Source organism: Anoplolepis gracilipes, chromosome 13 (genome assembly GCF_047496725.1).
Source record: "Anoplolepis gracilipes chromosome 13, ASM4749672v1, whole genome shotgun sequence".
In the NCBI taxonomy this organism is placed as follows: domain Eukaryota; kingdom Metazoa; phylum Arthropoda; class Insecta; order Hymenoptera; family Formicidae; genus Anoplolepis; species Anoplolepis gracilipes.
The window spans coordinates 1548554-1565403 of record NC_132982.1 but is presented as its reverse complement, the minus strand read 5'-3'; the positions used below and the strand labels follow the sequence as shown (position 1 = coordinate 1565403).

The 16850-nt window shown below is 36.1% G+C and overlaps 1 pseudogene; it reads left to right on the top strand.

Moving 5' to 3' along the window:
• The first annotated feature begins 15046 nt into the window (after positions 1-15046).
• LOC140672758 (uncharacterized) lies at positions 15047-16633 on the top strand (annotated as a pseudogene).
• The last annotated feature ends 217 nt before the right edge of the window (positions 16634-16850 follow it).

Below are 16850 nucleotides of genomic sequence, written 5' to 3'. Positions count from 1 at the left end.
AACAGTAGCTGTGTGTCTAACTGTATCAGTTTGCGCGGCCACGGAAAATATCCCATAGACTTTATGCGGATGTCCGTCCTCAGAGGTTTGACCTGCTTTGTTCGTAACGTCGGGTTAAAGTACGCCTCGTACTCTAAGTCAAAATATAGACGATCCGTCCCGAGGAATTCACTATCCGCTTCACTGACGGGGGCGTATTTGTATTCGTAATATAAACGTCGCGCGTGGAATTTGTGTCCGCCTCTTCTTATTTTTGGCATCTACAAAAGATCAAATTAATTTCACGTGTTCGCTGGGTTCGACCATTGGTTTTGAGGTAGGGAGGTGGCATGTGCAGAATATTAGCACGATGCTTCCAGGAGAAGGTATAAGTTTGGTTTTAGAGTAGGAGTACCGTATGTGCAGAGTATTAGCACGATATCGGCTGGGAAGGGGTAGTAACGAGCGTGCAATTGTTTGCACCGCTACGTCGCTGGTTTGGTTAATGGTCGAAACCAGGTCTGTTGAGAGTCGGATTGAAATTTAATATGACGCCGAACGTAGAAAATGCGGATTGGGTTCAGGTATGTTTTGGTATTAATGCACAATGAGGTTTCGTAAATACGTGTATTTTTGGCTAACCTTACATTGGGTGGTTACAGTGGTGACGCGTGACTATGAATCGGAGAGCTATCGGCGCGGAGAACTGACGCAGGGTGTACAGACGTAGTATAATAAAGTAACGATATAACAGGCGCTCGCATGAAGTAGAATGACGTTGCAGAGGAACTGTATGGAATAGGATCGCGTACCGAAATGGAAACGAATGTGGATATGGAAAGCGTGCTGATTTGGAACAGTGTTTGGAAATGGAATCGCGTATAGAAATAGAATCGCAAGGATGAGGAGCACTTCTAGAGAGAGAAGTGCATCGCTCAGAGTCTCGAATTGATGTGACGATTTTTGGGACTGTTTCGAGGTCCCTCGGTTTGTGCAGGTCGGGGTTGGAAAGTGGGGGTAGGAAGGGTTATCTAAGGTTTCGGAGTAGCGGGAGAGTCTTATGGTGGTGGGAGAGCAGCTATTTTATGATTAACGTTTCGTACTGTCAGCTAGAGTCGGTAACGGTTATAATGGGTAACTTGTCTTAGTGAATAACTTATCGGCTAAAATGTAGTCGGTAACTTGTCGTTTGGCTTTATATTATAAGTTTAGTATTTCTTAGAAGTAAATGAGAAAAATTTTGGTGCCGGGACGTAACAATACTTACTTCAAAATATATATATTTTCAAAATTATTTACTGCACAACTACACGCTCATACATTACACCACTATCAACGTCAAATTGCACATATACGAATTTTTAAGACCAAAGGTTGAAAGTTATTCCATTCAACGGACTTGCCACTATACGGAACATTTTCTGTGAGCAACTTTTCCTCTCTCTACACTATGTAGTTAGGTCTCCTTATTCTTACTTCATGGCCAAGCTGCTTATTCCCCTCTCGCTCACTCCTATTACCGTCTTCCTCGCTCCTATTGCTGTCTCGCTCGTTTTTATTGCTGTCTCGCTCACTCTCATGCCGACGGTCGGTAACATTTTTTAGTTCTTTTGTGACGGCCAAGTAGAAAATATAAAATTTTTTAAATGTAATCATTACCGAGTGAGGAAATTGCGTAAATCTATCTATTAGAGCAAGCTCGAAGCGGTTACATTATTAATACTGTAAATATAAATATAGATATACATATATATATACATATATTAGTCATAAGAATTTTAACATTAATAACGAATAATGTAAGGAATAAGCAAATTTTATTTCAAATAATTACGACCCACATCGGCAACCGACTCACTAATAACTTTGTTCATTAAAATCTAAGAAAAGACAAATCTATCCAACAATCAAAATTATACGTTGAATATTATATGAAGTTATAAGGTGCTCTTAAACCGAACAGGAACGCTCGTTTTATCAACCAACGGCCGAATCTTCTGTAAACGAAATTGGAGAATCGCATACCGGACCACTGGAACAATCGGTATTACACGAGCGAGAGAGAGAGTAACAGCATTCCATAGGTCAAAATCCCCACCTCGTTAAGCAAAGAAAGGGCTATCGAAACTATCTCAGTATCAAAAAGAGAGCAGTCTTATTCTCGTCATCTAATTAACTTCTTCTTTTAAATCGCACTGTAGGAATGCTGTCGTTACATCAAGGTGATCCACATCCATATTAAATCTGACTGCCAAAGCCAATAACAGTCTTATCGATGCATGTCTGACCACAGGAGAGTATATGTCCTCATAGTCAATACCCTTTGTTTGTGCAAAGCCTCTTGCAACTAGCCTTGCCTTGTATCGCTCTAATTTTCCTGCTGCATTTTTCTTCATTTTATAGATCTATTTACAGTCGAGTGCTTTTCTTCCTGGTGGGAGGTCCACTAGCTTTCACATTCTGTTTTCTATTAACGAATTATATTCGTCTTCCATAGCTTTTTGCTAGTAATCTCTGTTAGTGCTTCTCAGTGCTTTTTCTCGCGTTACGGGATCCTCTAGCAATTCCTTAGACAGTTTATATGTAACAAAGTCATCCATGTTCCTTGGCTTTGGTTGTCTCGATGAACGACGTAGCGGTTCTAGTTCAGCTTGAATTTTAACTCGTTCAGTTTCCAGTGCATACTCTATATCACTGCTTAACGTTTCTGCATTACTGTCATCCTCCGCTGTGCTCCATTCTTCAATTGAAGCAGACGTCATTGACAGTCTATCAAGGCTTTGAACTCCCGCTTCTTGGATACCTTCTTCAGCTGCCTCTTCTGTTTCGTTGTCAACTATATCCATTATGGGAATCTCTTCTTTATTAGTCTCACTCTTCGCGTTTTTCGTTTTCTCTGTGGTCGTATTCTCAAGGAAAACATCTCGTGCTTTGAAAACTCTTCTTGTGAACACGTCGAATAATCTATATCCTTTGCTGTCTTCAGTGTAACCGAGGAAGATACACTCCTTCGATTTTTCATCCTATTTTTGCCTGGATTCCTTGGGAATGTGTGCCAATACACGACTTCGAAACGCTTGTAAGTGCGAAAGATTTGGTTTCTCACCTGACCACCCTTCTTCTGGCGTTTGATGCTTCAACGCTTTTGCCGGTGTGCAATTCACTAGATACGTTGGCGTTGACACAACTTCCGCCCAGAAAGTTTTATCCAGGTTAGCGTCAATTAGAAGACACCTTGCTTTGTCCACTATCGTTTGATTTATCCTCTCCGCACGTCCATTTTGCTGTGGACTATTGGGAATGGTCGTTTGGTGTTTGATTCCTGCATCCTTTAGAAATTTGCTGAAATGTGTGTTAACATATTCTCGACCATTATCTGATCATTTTTATTTTGGTATTCATTTCATTTTCTACCATGTTCTTGAATTCTCGAAAGCAGTCTATGGCTTGAGATTTATGTGCAAGAAAGTAGGTCCGTACCTTGCGTGAATGATCACCTATCATTGTCATAAAATATGATAAATCTCCGATCGATTTTATTTCCATTGGTCCACACAAGTCCGTGTGTAATGGTGCTAATGCTCTTTTTGATGAATTTGGAAATGGGTCCCTCCGATGCTTGCTTTTAACAGGTTTCACAGGGCTCCTCAGTTGGATCTGGAAAACTTAATCCTTTTGCATGCTTGTTTCTAAGTAATTTCATATTTGATCTTCCCAAATGTTCTAAGTCGACGGTGCCACAGCTCAACTGATCCTTGTGACCGCGCAGTAAGCTGTTGGCGAATAAACATCCAGGTGATACAGATCATCAATCCTTGAGCCCGTTGCCACAATCTTATTTTCAGGATCTAGAACTTTACATTTCGTTTTAGTAAATACAACTTTTAAGTCTTCTGATGTCATTTGACTGACCGACAACAGATTTGTTGTAGCATTTGGTACATAGCTTACGTCTTTTACTTGTACTTGTTGTAAACTATTTATAACCTTAATGTCTAAATTTATACCACCTTTACCACTTATAGCTAGTTTAGAGTCATCTACAAGTGAAATATACGATCTCTCACATTCGCTTAGATTTTTGAACAAACACTTTTGATTTGTTGAGTGAGTAGACGCACCAGAGTCTATGATCCAGTCTTTATTTGGGACGGATGCTGCGTGTAGTTTGAAATCACTCCTTTTCTTCTCCGCTGATTCACTTTTTGTATCCTTGTTTGCATCTTTCTTCTTATTTTTATTCCTTGTACATTGATATGCTATGTGACCCAAGCCGTTGCATGCATAACACTTTATTTTTGCTTTTCTATGCTTATTTTCATTTTTTTTCATAGAAAGCCACTTCAGTATTTGCACCTTTGAGCTCTTCGTTTGATATATTTACATCTTGCATCAACTTGATTTTAATAGCGTCGCCAGTGATGTTCACGTCGGAATTCTCAATTCCCATGATCATAGGTTTGTATTGCTCAGGGAGTCCGGCTAGTAATAGTGTACCTATCCATTCTTCTTTGACTTCAAGACCAATTCCTGTAAGTTGATAAGCCGTTGTAACAATTTTATTTACATATTCTTTTACAGATTTACAGCTATCCAATCGCGTTGTTACTAATTTTCTGAGTAACGTTACCTTACGCGTTAGACCTGAGTCATCAAAAACTACACTCAGACTTCTCCATGCGGTTTCGGCATTTGTTGCCGATTGCACATGAATATAATTTATAGGATCAAGTGCCAATATAATTTTCGCTTTCGCACGTGCATTTTTCTTCACGTCGGTGTCAAGTCCAGAGGTTTTCTAATTCTAGATAGCTTTGCATGGCTATCTTCCAGGAATTGTAATTTTCTCTTCCTTTAAGACGTTCTATCGGTGGCAAAACACCAGAGTTCATTGCTTGTGCCATTGATATATGCAACTCGTCATTTCTTTCACACACTATATATGTTTCTCGATCGAGCAACAGTTCACGTTTCTTCCTCGCAAATAATTTCGCGTTCACGATTTACTTGCCTCGTATTTCTGTTAAGGCTACGTCCTGGGCCCATATTTAAACCGTAACCTGTTAATGGTTACGGTTTAAATATAATTTATTTATTTATGCGTGAGAAAATAATACAATGCTCTTGCTGAGATAACTTAACGGACATCCTTTTGTGGGGATAAAAAACTGAACAAGAATTTAGAATACATAAAATAGTAGAGCGGACACTTAGTCCCTAGAAAATGTCCTTGTAGCCAACTTAAGAACTAAAAATATGAAACTGGATTCGAAATCAAATATTACTAACATATACCTAGTAAATGTTTATTAAATATTCCTGAAATATTCCTTGTACATTCTGTAAATATTCTGGAATGTTTTGGAACATTCTTGGGATGCTAATTTTGGATTTTAAAAACATTTCATAAATATTCAAGGAATATTTTTCATTTATTGCTCAGATAGGAAAATTTTGCAATAATTGTAATGTGATTCACGCACACGCACAAACATATATAATAATAATATAATCAATAATTATAATAATATTCTATAATCAATAATATATAATAATAATAATTTAATCAATAATTTCAAAATGTAAATTTATAATTCTAGTATAATATATCGTACTTTACATTTTAAAATTAATATATCGTACTTTACATTTTAAAATTAAAATAATGCTACAATTTTTTGCATGCTTTCCTATCTAGGTGGATAATGTATCATAACATACTTCGAATGTTGCACGAGACATTTTCAAATGCTCTTTAAATAATTAAATAACATTTTATCATATAGAGGAACTATAATTTCATAATATTTTTGGTTTCTGACTCTCAAGTCACATTGTCTCAATTCATACATCTTTGGTAATGGTTCCATAAATTCATTAAGCAGGAGATGCAATACGTTACTTCGGTCGTTTTTACCATCATACATAGCAAGTAAGATAGCAATATCTAAATCGTCCATATTGCAAATTAATATACGATTTGTGAAATTTTTTTAATGTACAATTTTAGCAAACACACTGACAAATGCGGTTAAGTGAGGAAAACAGTATAAGGTCATACTGTAGTAAAAGTCCGTTCAGCAGGCACGACCTATATCACTAAGCGCTCACTGATCATTCACTCAACTGATTCGCAACTGTTGGAATCTGCTGAACGCGCGCAAAGTACAGTTCAATTGGAATAGTGCATGCGAAACCGCGTTCCGAAAACCAAAAGAGGCGTTCATGAGTAAACAGATTCTAGCGCATATTAATTCGACTTTACAAACAATAGTAGCGTGCGCGTATGGAATAGGAGCAGTGTTCTCACAAAAACAGCTCGACGGTTCAAAACGTGTGATTCAATACGCGTCACAATTGCTTACACACAGAAAATGTTTTCAAATGGATAAAAAAGCTTATGCAATTATTTTCGCGATTAAAAAATTTTATCAATATTTATTTGAAAATCATTTCGTACTATATACGGATCACCGTCTACTTACGCAAATTTTTGAAAGGCCCGGGAAGGGATTATTGGTACATAGTGCGTTAAGAATGCAATACTGCGCTATTTTCTTACAAAGTTTTTCATCCGACGTTAAATACGATTTACACACAAGGATGATTTCGAATATGATGTAGTAGACAATTTCGAAATAAATATAATTAATTCTCTGCCGATTACACGTTCTGAACTGTCAACCGAAACAGAAAAAGATATCAAATTACAACCACTATTACAAGCCTTAAAAAGATAGCAATGTAAAGACATGGGAGCGCCTTAATATATCAATAGAAAAATTTAGTTGTCAAAACAGCATTATTATATGTAAGCGTCTAGAAAGAAAACGTCACTAGACTCGAGCGTTCAACTTCAATTTAAATAAAATGTTACAAAAATAAGCGACAGAGAATATCCGTACAGGAAAGCGTTTCCGTACTGAAGCTCATTAGCTCGCTCTGCAAATCTTTTGCCAAGGTAATGTATATTGGAAAGGAAATGAAGAAAAAAAGAGAGAGAGCGTGAGTCAGTCTCTGTTGAGGATTTCTTAGAGCGAAAAAAAGTTGCGATCGAGGGACTGATCTAATATTCGTGTGACTGTTTTTTTTTGTACGAGAGACTTGTATATGTAAAGGACATCGTTCTCACCAGATCAGTGTTTTTTTTTGTTAACTCCAGGATACCGCTAATTGCTATTAAATTATATTTAATGTAAAATTCTCACTAAACATTCTTTAATCCTTTCTGACTTCTATTATTCGTGAAAATTGCTGTTACGACACTGCGATTACTTTCAATATTTTGTATATAACGGTAATTCTGACGTATATGTTAGTATATAATATTATCCTGTGAGGGCGTACGGGCCTGATATTTTTTGGTGTCGACTATCGTGCTGACACATTCGAAAAGTTCGCGTTTCACCTTTGTCTCCGTTACTGTATATCAAATTATAATAAGAATAAAGTTACTTGTGTTATATCAAAATCAATTGTGATAATGCTCATTACAAGATTCCAAGGCAATTAAAAACACATACATAATTTTGGTCCTTCGAGCCGGATCGACGATCGAAGAAAACGGTCTGAGATCAAAAAGGAAAGATAATAAAAAGGTAATATCTTTCTGAATATAACACTACACAACCTTGAACGAGTAAACATATTGTTATAACGGTTTCGAAAAAGTTCTCACGTATACGTGTCAAGATTTGTCTAATAAAAATCCATTGCACGCTCATCGCGAGATATCAAGATTTTCAATAAAATAATAATCTACTAACATTATCGCTAATAAGAACGAGCCGTATAACGTAAGCATAATGCCACTTGTGCCGACGGAATCAAACAGTCCATTGTCTGTAGCCAGGGGCGTTAATTCCGATGTAGCAAGACTAAAATCTTTAAAACTGAAACGTTCGCAAATAAAAAGGCTATTAACAAAAGCACGGAATTATATTAACGAAGTGGACTTCGAAAATATCTCGATATTTGAGCTACACCAGCGAATGCGCAGGTTTACGGAAACGTGGGAGCAATTCAGCGCTGTTCAAATGGAAATAGAAGAAATAGAGGTAGACGAATCGGAAAAACATGAAGAGGAAAGACAAGAATTCGAGAATAGATATTTTTCAGTCACGTCATCATTAGAAGCCATGATAGAGAGCAAGGCAACCGAGAACAATACTGTAGCAACGAGTAACGGACGAACGGATAGATATGAAACGCCGATAAGTCAGATAAGTAACACTACAAATAATCATTCAAGATTGCATAGAATTAATTTCCCAGTATTTTCGGGAGCTATCGAGGAATGGATTCAGTTTCGTAACATGTTTATGAGCATGATCGACAATAATACCTCACTCTCGACAACTCAAAAAAAGCAATATTTGATATCTTCTTTAGAAGCCAGAGATATCATCAATTCATTGGACGCATCAAAAGAAAATTACGCAGAAGCTTGGACGTTATTAAAAGAAAGATACGACGATCCAAGATTAATAATTCAAAAACACGCTTTATTTGAGTTACCAGTTCTAGGCAAACCTGATCATGTGGCGTTACGACAATTAATCGGAGCATTAAAGCATTTAAGAGCTCTGAAGGCTTTGAAGAGGCCTACGAATCAATGGCACAACCTTATGATACATTTGGTCCATTCGCGGCTCGATCACAAGACAAAACATGGGAAACCGCATCAAAAAACAAAGGAAGTGCTACATTCAAGGAGTTTTCGAAATGTTTATCTCGACATTGCAGAGCATTGGAGGCATCGGCTCGTGTTCAAACGGTTAACTCGAGCACACAACGGATAAAATTCAAACAGAATCGTGTAACAAACACATTCGTCACGACCGCAGAAGACTCGTGTGTTTATTGCGGTAACAAAGGTCATGCTCATCCAGGATAGAAGAGTGATGCTTGCCACAGCAATTGTAAGTGTTTTTGACGCTCAAGGCAGTGTGAAACGTTGTAGGGCACTGTTGGACAGCGGTTCTCTTGTTTTATAACGAATGAATGTGCGAGGACATTGGGCCTCAAGCAGCATTCAACTAATATATCAGTTAGCGGACTGGGCGCAGTTTCAACCTAGGCTCATAATTACGTGCAAATAACATTAGTGTCAAGAATCAACGACTTTGAAGCTAAATTCGATTGTTTTGTAATTGATAGGATTACTCAGCGAGGTCCGATCAACGGAGTCAGCGTGCGAGATTTTCAGATTCCACGTTGCGTGCAGTTGGCTGATCCAGATATGTGTGAGGCCGACGGCGTGGATATATTGCTTGGTGCTGAGATATTTTTCGAACTGATGTGCATCGGCAGAATCAAAATTTCGAAAAATCAGTTTATATGGCAGAAGACTGTCCTTGGATGGATCGCTTCGGGCAATTGTGCGATGACCGATCGAACGGATCGCAGTACGACGTGCTATTTGGTCACTAATGAACAGCTTAATGCAAGCATTGCTCGGTTTTGGCAGATGGAGCATGATGAACGTCAAATTACAAGATCGCCGGAAGAGCGCTACTGCGAGAACATTTCGTAGAGACTTATGAGCGTAATTTGGAGGGTCGTTTCAAAAGCGCTTGGAATTAAGTGGAATCATATAACTGATAAGTTCCATTATTCTATAAAATGGAGGCCCACGTGTCACACACCAAGAGATCCATTATGTCAAGTATAGTACAAATATTTGACCTGGTTGAATTGTTGGCACCGGTTATTTTAAATGCTAGACTCTTGATACAAGACTTGTGGAAGATTCAAGTAGGCTGCCGATGGATATTACCAATAAATGGCTCAAATACACGATGGAGATGAGAAAACTGGATGGATTCGATGTGCAGCATAGAATCGGCACGGATGAGCCGGACGCGGAAGTTCAATTGTACGGATTTTGTGACGCCAGCGAGCGGGCCTACGGCGTTTGTATCTTCATAAGAACGGACGACAGTAGAAGATACGAATCGGTTTAGTCTGTGCGAAATCGAGAGTAGCTCCGCTCAAGGCATTATCAATACCAAGACTCGAGTTGTGTGGAGCTCTACTATTAGCGCGACTCATGTATAAGTTAAAAATTTCTGTGGATATGAAGATCAACAAAATATATTATTGGGCTGATTCATCCATAGTCCTTCATTGGATCAAGGCGGCTAACAAAAAACTCCCGGTGTTTGTTGCGCATAGAGTGGAAGGAATTTAAGAGCTCACATCGGTGGAAGATTGGAAACATGTGAACTCACAAGGGAACTGTCGGAAGTGTCCCTCACCGATTTTAATGAACTTTGGATATGTTGTAGAACATAAAAAAATATTAGACCCATATTTTTTTTAGAGGCGTATCTCAACGTTTAGAGGTTGAAACAATCCCTCGAAGAATAACGAATTTTTCGTTTTTAGCGAATATCTTTGAAATTATAGGACATATGAAAAAATGTTTTATACAAAAGTTTTATGGTATTTTGTACTCTTTACAATAGTATAATTGTATTTTTCAAAAATATCAAATTTTTCAATTTACCCTACCCCCACCTCTTATTTTGCAAAATTTAAAAAATTTTTTAAAAACAAAAATTAAAGAGTATCGAAAGTCAAATTCATCCATGTATAATAATATGTGGGTTCCACGAATCAATTTTGAGAAAACAAGATGATAACTTCGTGCTATAGGCGCTGCGCTATAAGTTGTGTTGCGTTATTTCTTTAGTTGCGACACATTCAATAAAAGCCTCTTGTGTATATATTTATCTTGCGTATATATTGGAATATAAAAATAGATTAATCTTAATGACATAATACGCAACGTATTACACGAAATAAAGCATAGATGTGTATATATATATACATATACAGGGTGTCCCCGAATTGCCGGATCAACTCTCGTGGGTAGATAGAGCGTGTTAAACTAAAAAGAAAATTCTTATGTCATTTTGCTAAATTCGCAATAATTAATGAAATATAAACTAATAAAGATCGGCCAATCCGAGCCAGTATAAGCGCGCGACGCGAAGAAACCTCCTCTTGTCACTTGATACTAAGCGCGCGGCGCGAAGACGCCTCCCACTTGTTATCTGATACTAGGCGCGCGACGAGACAGAGGCGGAGTACTCTACAAAGGACATACAAAGGACGTACTGAAAGAGACACATACAGTGCGCGCTGCGTTTATATGCATGTGATTGTTTCAGTTATCATACACGGCAAAAAATTAATATGACTTGATTACTCGAATAATCAGTAATCAATTATCCAAAATTTTTTTATTACTGTTGGAATAATTAACGTCGAAAATTATTTGATTACTTGGATAATTATAGTCGAAAATTATTTGATTACTTGGATAATCAGTAATTAAAGTAGAAAATTTTAGTAATCAAATCTAAAAATTTTTCTATTCAGTATTAAGGTCAAATGCTTCTTATTTAATTAATTGAAAAAATTTTAGGTTTGATTACAAAAATTTTCTACTTTAATTACTGATTATCCAAGCAATCAAATAATTTTTTCTCGCATCGAACTATTCTCTCTCAACTTCTCTCTCTCTCTCTCTCTCTCTCTCTCTCTCTCTCTCTCACGAGAGCGCGACATATGAAATGTGCTATCGTTTCCACACCACCTTGCGGTAGATAGCATAGCGCATTTTTTTTATAGTGGTATCCCCAATAGGTTAATCCACTCTCATAATTTAATGTAACAACTGTTCGAAGTGCCTTCCTCTTTCTTGTACACAGAGTTCAGCCCTTCGAATAATATTGCACGTTGCACGATACGCCATTTCCGGCGTGATAGTACGAAAAGCTGCGAGAATTGCTTCTTGTACTTCAGCTTCTGTACCATCACGCCTCTGTTCAACTAAATTTTTAATATAGACCCACACAAAATAATCAAGAACATTTAAATCTGGCGATCATGCCGGCCAGATGATTGGGCCACCTCGACCTATCCACCTGTCCGGATAATGCGTGTTTAAAAAATCGCGTACTTGCCGCGAAAAATGCGCAGGAGCCCCATCGTATTGATAAATTAATTGCACCCGTGCGCGTAGAGGAATATCCTCGAGAAGTGTGGGCAAAATATTTTCTAAAAAATTATAATATATTTGCCCATTTAATCGGGGCGGTAGAAAATAGGGGCTAATCTGAAAATTGCCGAAAAAAGTAATTTATTGAAGCTGTAAGAGAAAATTTCTTGAGTTGCTCAGTAAAGTTATAGTAAAGTTATTACTTACGATTTGGATTGTAGTTATTCCTGCCCATACATTTATTGCCCAGCGATATTGGAAGGTCTGTTCTCGTATGGCGTGCGGATTTTCATCACTCCATATAAAAAAATTATGCCTATTAAATATCCCATTTGGCGTAAAAGTGGCTTCGTCGGTCCACAAAATCCGGTCGGAAAAAGAATCCCGCCGACATTGTGCAAGAAACCCTGTGTATGTTTCGCCGATTACTATATTTATTAAAAATAACAGAAAAATATTAAATAAATTATTAAAAATACCTTCACAAAAAGAGATGCGTGGTTCTTCATCTCTTGGCAAAAGTTGTTGAACGCGCTGAAAATGATAAGGATGCAAATCATTTAAACGTAATGTACGGTGTACCACGTGTCGCGATAAACCGAGCATCCTTGCCACACCGCGCACACTGTCCTGAGGATTTTCTTCTATTCTTCTTAAAATTCTCTCCTCTTCATTTACACCAATACGCATTGGTACACCAGCAGTGTGATGATCTGGCATCAGAGTTCCTGACTCCCTTGCGCGTTGTATGCATCTTAAGATGACATTATAATTAGGATGTTTACAATCAGGAAATCGCTCCGCGTATAAACGAGTCGCTGCACGAGCGTTTTCGCCGGCCATTCCATATGCAATAATCATATCCGTGTATTCTATTGCAGTGTACTCCATTTGTCAATAACTTTCTCACGAAACGTACATGCAGACTGCTGGGCATCTACTGATGTGGACTAAATAATAAATTGAAAAAGTGAACGGTAAATTAATTTTTTTCAAACGTTTGTGCCGCGGCTTATCTCTTCGCCGACCGATTCCGTGGAAATTTAATATCCTTGCATTCAGCCGCGAGTCTCTTACATCAAATAATTTTCGACTATAATTATCCAAGTAATCAAATAATTTTCGACGTTAATTATTCCAACAGTAATAAAAAAATTTTGGATAATTAATTACTGATTATTCGAGTAATCAAGTCATATTAATTTTTTGCCGTGTATGATAACTGAAACAATCACATGCATATAAACGCAACGCGCACTGTATGTGTCTCTTTCAGTACGTCCTTTGTATGTCCTTTGTAGAGTACTCCGCCTCTGTCTCGTCGCGCGCCTAGTATCAGATAACAAGTGGGAGGCGTCTTCGCGCCGCGCGCTTAGTATCAAGTGACAAGAGGAGGTTTCTTCGCGTCACGCGCTTATACTGGCTCGGATTGGCCAATCTTTATTAGTTTATATTTCATTAATTATTGCGAATTTAGCAAAATGACATAAGAATTTTCTTTTTAGTTTAACACGCTCTATCTACCCACGAGAGTTGATCCGGCAATTCGGGGACACCCTGTATATATATATATATATATATTTGCATATTTTGCACACGACACAAACGAATAAAATCAGGTAAAAATAATATATTCATATAACTAATCTATTTTTCTAAGGTCTAAATAAAGACCGAAACGTTTGTATAATAAAAATTTCTTAATTTGAAATTTTTGTTTTCTTTTTTTTGCGCACCTATACCGTTCGCCTCCTAAAGGCGAATTTCATTTTATTTTTAATCTTTAATTGGAGAGTCTTTAGTCTTTATTCCATTAATGTATATATAACAAAAGTATCATATGTAAGTATGTTTACATATTGCAAGAATTAAAATAGTGCTGTGATGCATGAAATAAAAATAGAGATTATTTTACCTCTGCAGGCATAAGCGTGTATATACTGTTTTTAAGCAATAAAACTACAAAGTCATACCATCCGAGATTACATTTGCGGAAGTCAACTCAATCAGTGTTAAAGATAGTGCAAAGAAAAATTCATTGATTATATGAATATATAATTTTTACATGATAAATTTATTCGTTCGTGTCGTTGTGCAAAATATGCAAATATATATACATATATATATATATATATATATATATATATATATATATATATATATACATATAATCATTTAAATTTAGATATAAATATCTAATAACGGAAAGCTGTCTTTTCAGTTCGCAATGTAAAGAAGTGTATTGAATATTATGCTTTCGTGAACATGTAAGTATTTATTGTTGAGTTATATTACTTTTTTGTCTTATTCTTGTCATTCATTGCTTTGAGATTATTGAAATTCTAAAAATTCATTAAATCATTATTATGCATATACCTATAATGCAACATCGTAATGTACGGAAAACCGAAATGAAATGGAACAAGAATTAATTTACTAATTACACACACACACACACACACGCACGCACGCACGCACGCACGCACGCACGCACGCACGCACGCACGCACGCACGCACGCACGCACGCACGCACGCACGCACGCACACACATATATATTATAAAAAATAAATCAATACTTAAGTCTTAAAAAATTTATTATATTAATAATAAAAAACAAATATTTAATTCTGCTATCGTTATTCATTTTTTGTCATTTTTCATATTATTCTCTTATATTGTTCTGCATTTATAAAAAAATCATTTTTTTATCAATGAAATGTTATGATTGATGGTTCAATGAATTTTTTGTAAGCATCTATACCAACAATAAAGTTATTTTTTGTTTAAAAAATTATTTTCTGGTTACTTCAAATTTTATAATTTCTATTTCAATATCTTATACTGTAGTTTTTCTCTATCATCACAACATACACAAAATACAAAATTATTATTTTGTTTTAATCGCTTAATTTATTTTGCCTTATTATATTTTTGTCAAGAGAAAGTAAGAGATGATATTACTATCATAAAAAGACAATTTTATTAATTGTAAAATTTATTCTTTTTTATATATAATAAAAGTTCGAGATATATATTAAAATTTTAATATTTCAGAATGCTGCAGTTTAATCCATACAACATAATACTTTTACTTTCTGCAACTTTTACTGATTTGATTTATCAACAAACTCAGATAACTCTACAGGAAAGAGAAGTGAAAGAAAAAATTGAACGTATGCTGTTAGAAATAAAAGATGAAGAACAACTTCAACTAGAAATGGAAGAAACATTAGATTTTTACGATGAATATGAGATTCCAAAAGCGGAAGAAATTGATTTTTTAGAGACAAATGAAGAGAAAATCTATCTCCCAGAAGAAGTTATTTGTAGTTCTGTTGAAACAACAATATTGAATGACTATAAAAGGCAAGCTATGGAATACTGGAGGAGTGGTAAAACAAGACCAAGATCATTTGAAGGAGTTAAACAAAAATTTAAAAAAGTTACATCGATACGACAACTATGACGATGGGAAAACCAAATCATTCAAGGTGGTAGTAGGTTGGAAGAATTAAAAAAAATTTATGAATACAGATTAAATCATTTTAATAAAGCACTTGAAAGAAAAATCATCATTCATGATATTGACATCGCTTGATGGGCTTTTCAAGCACAAGAAAAAGAAAATGCGCCAGGATTCAAAGCCTCTGAAACATGGGTAAACAGATTCAAAAAGGTACATAATATTGTGTCTCGGAAAATAACAAAATTTGTAACAAAAAAATCTGTGCTCTCAAAAACAGACTTGGAAGATAAATGCGATACATTTATTACAAATGTAAAATATTATATTAATCGATATGAAGTGGAAAATATTTATAATTCGGATCAAAGTGGATTTCAGTTAGAATTTCATTCTGGTCGTACTTTAGCTGAAAAAGGTATAAAAAAGGTAGAATCTGTAGTACAGTCTGTATCATCAACCACGCATAGCTATACAATTCAACTCTTTCGGCTGATGGCAGATTATTATCACCTCTTTTTATAGTTTTAAAAGAAATTACAGGAACGTTTGGTCCAAGAGTACAGGAAACATTATTCAAGGCGCCTAATATCTTTGTTCTGGCTTCAACATCAGGCAAATTAACATCAAATCATGTAAAAATTTGGTTAAAGGAAGTATTTTTTCCGAATGTCGGGCCACAATCGGTATTATTATTAAATTCATGGAGTGGATATTGTCCTAACATAATTTCAAAAACCAAACCAGATTCTGCAACAGATATTGTTTTTTTAACTATTCCCGCCGGTACAACGGGAAAAATACAGCCATTAGACGTATACGGATTTCGGTTGTGGAAGAATTTTATTAAACACTTTTCTGATACCGTTATGTTGTTAGATCTTGTTTTGGATCATCATGCAAGAAATAATATCTTAAAATTACAATCATTAACACACTATCAGTTCTCGTCGTCCAGATTTCAAAATTTATTAAAATATGCGTGGTTTCAAAGTGGATACATACAGAATAGACCAACAGAGTTTGAAACACCAGTAGAATTTTGTTTAAAAAAAAATTCTAAAGTAAAATGCGATATTTGTGGCGAAACAACAATAATAACTTGTTCTTGGTGTAAAAAATCGCTTTGCATAACATTTTTTCTATGAACATCATCTTTGTAATAAATATGTGCTATAAATGTAAAACATATATTTATGAACAAATTCTGTACTAATTTCTTTAAAAAAGATGTGTTTTTAAATTATTGATGAATACTGTTAAGGTTTGTGACAAAGTCACCAGGGGCCGAACAGCCGCCCCTGCAAAACATCGGCGCCTTTCGGCGCCACCAAACGGTACAACGTTGGGGCTCCCGGTCTCCCCACTCGACCACCTCCCTATTCTACTCGTAACC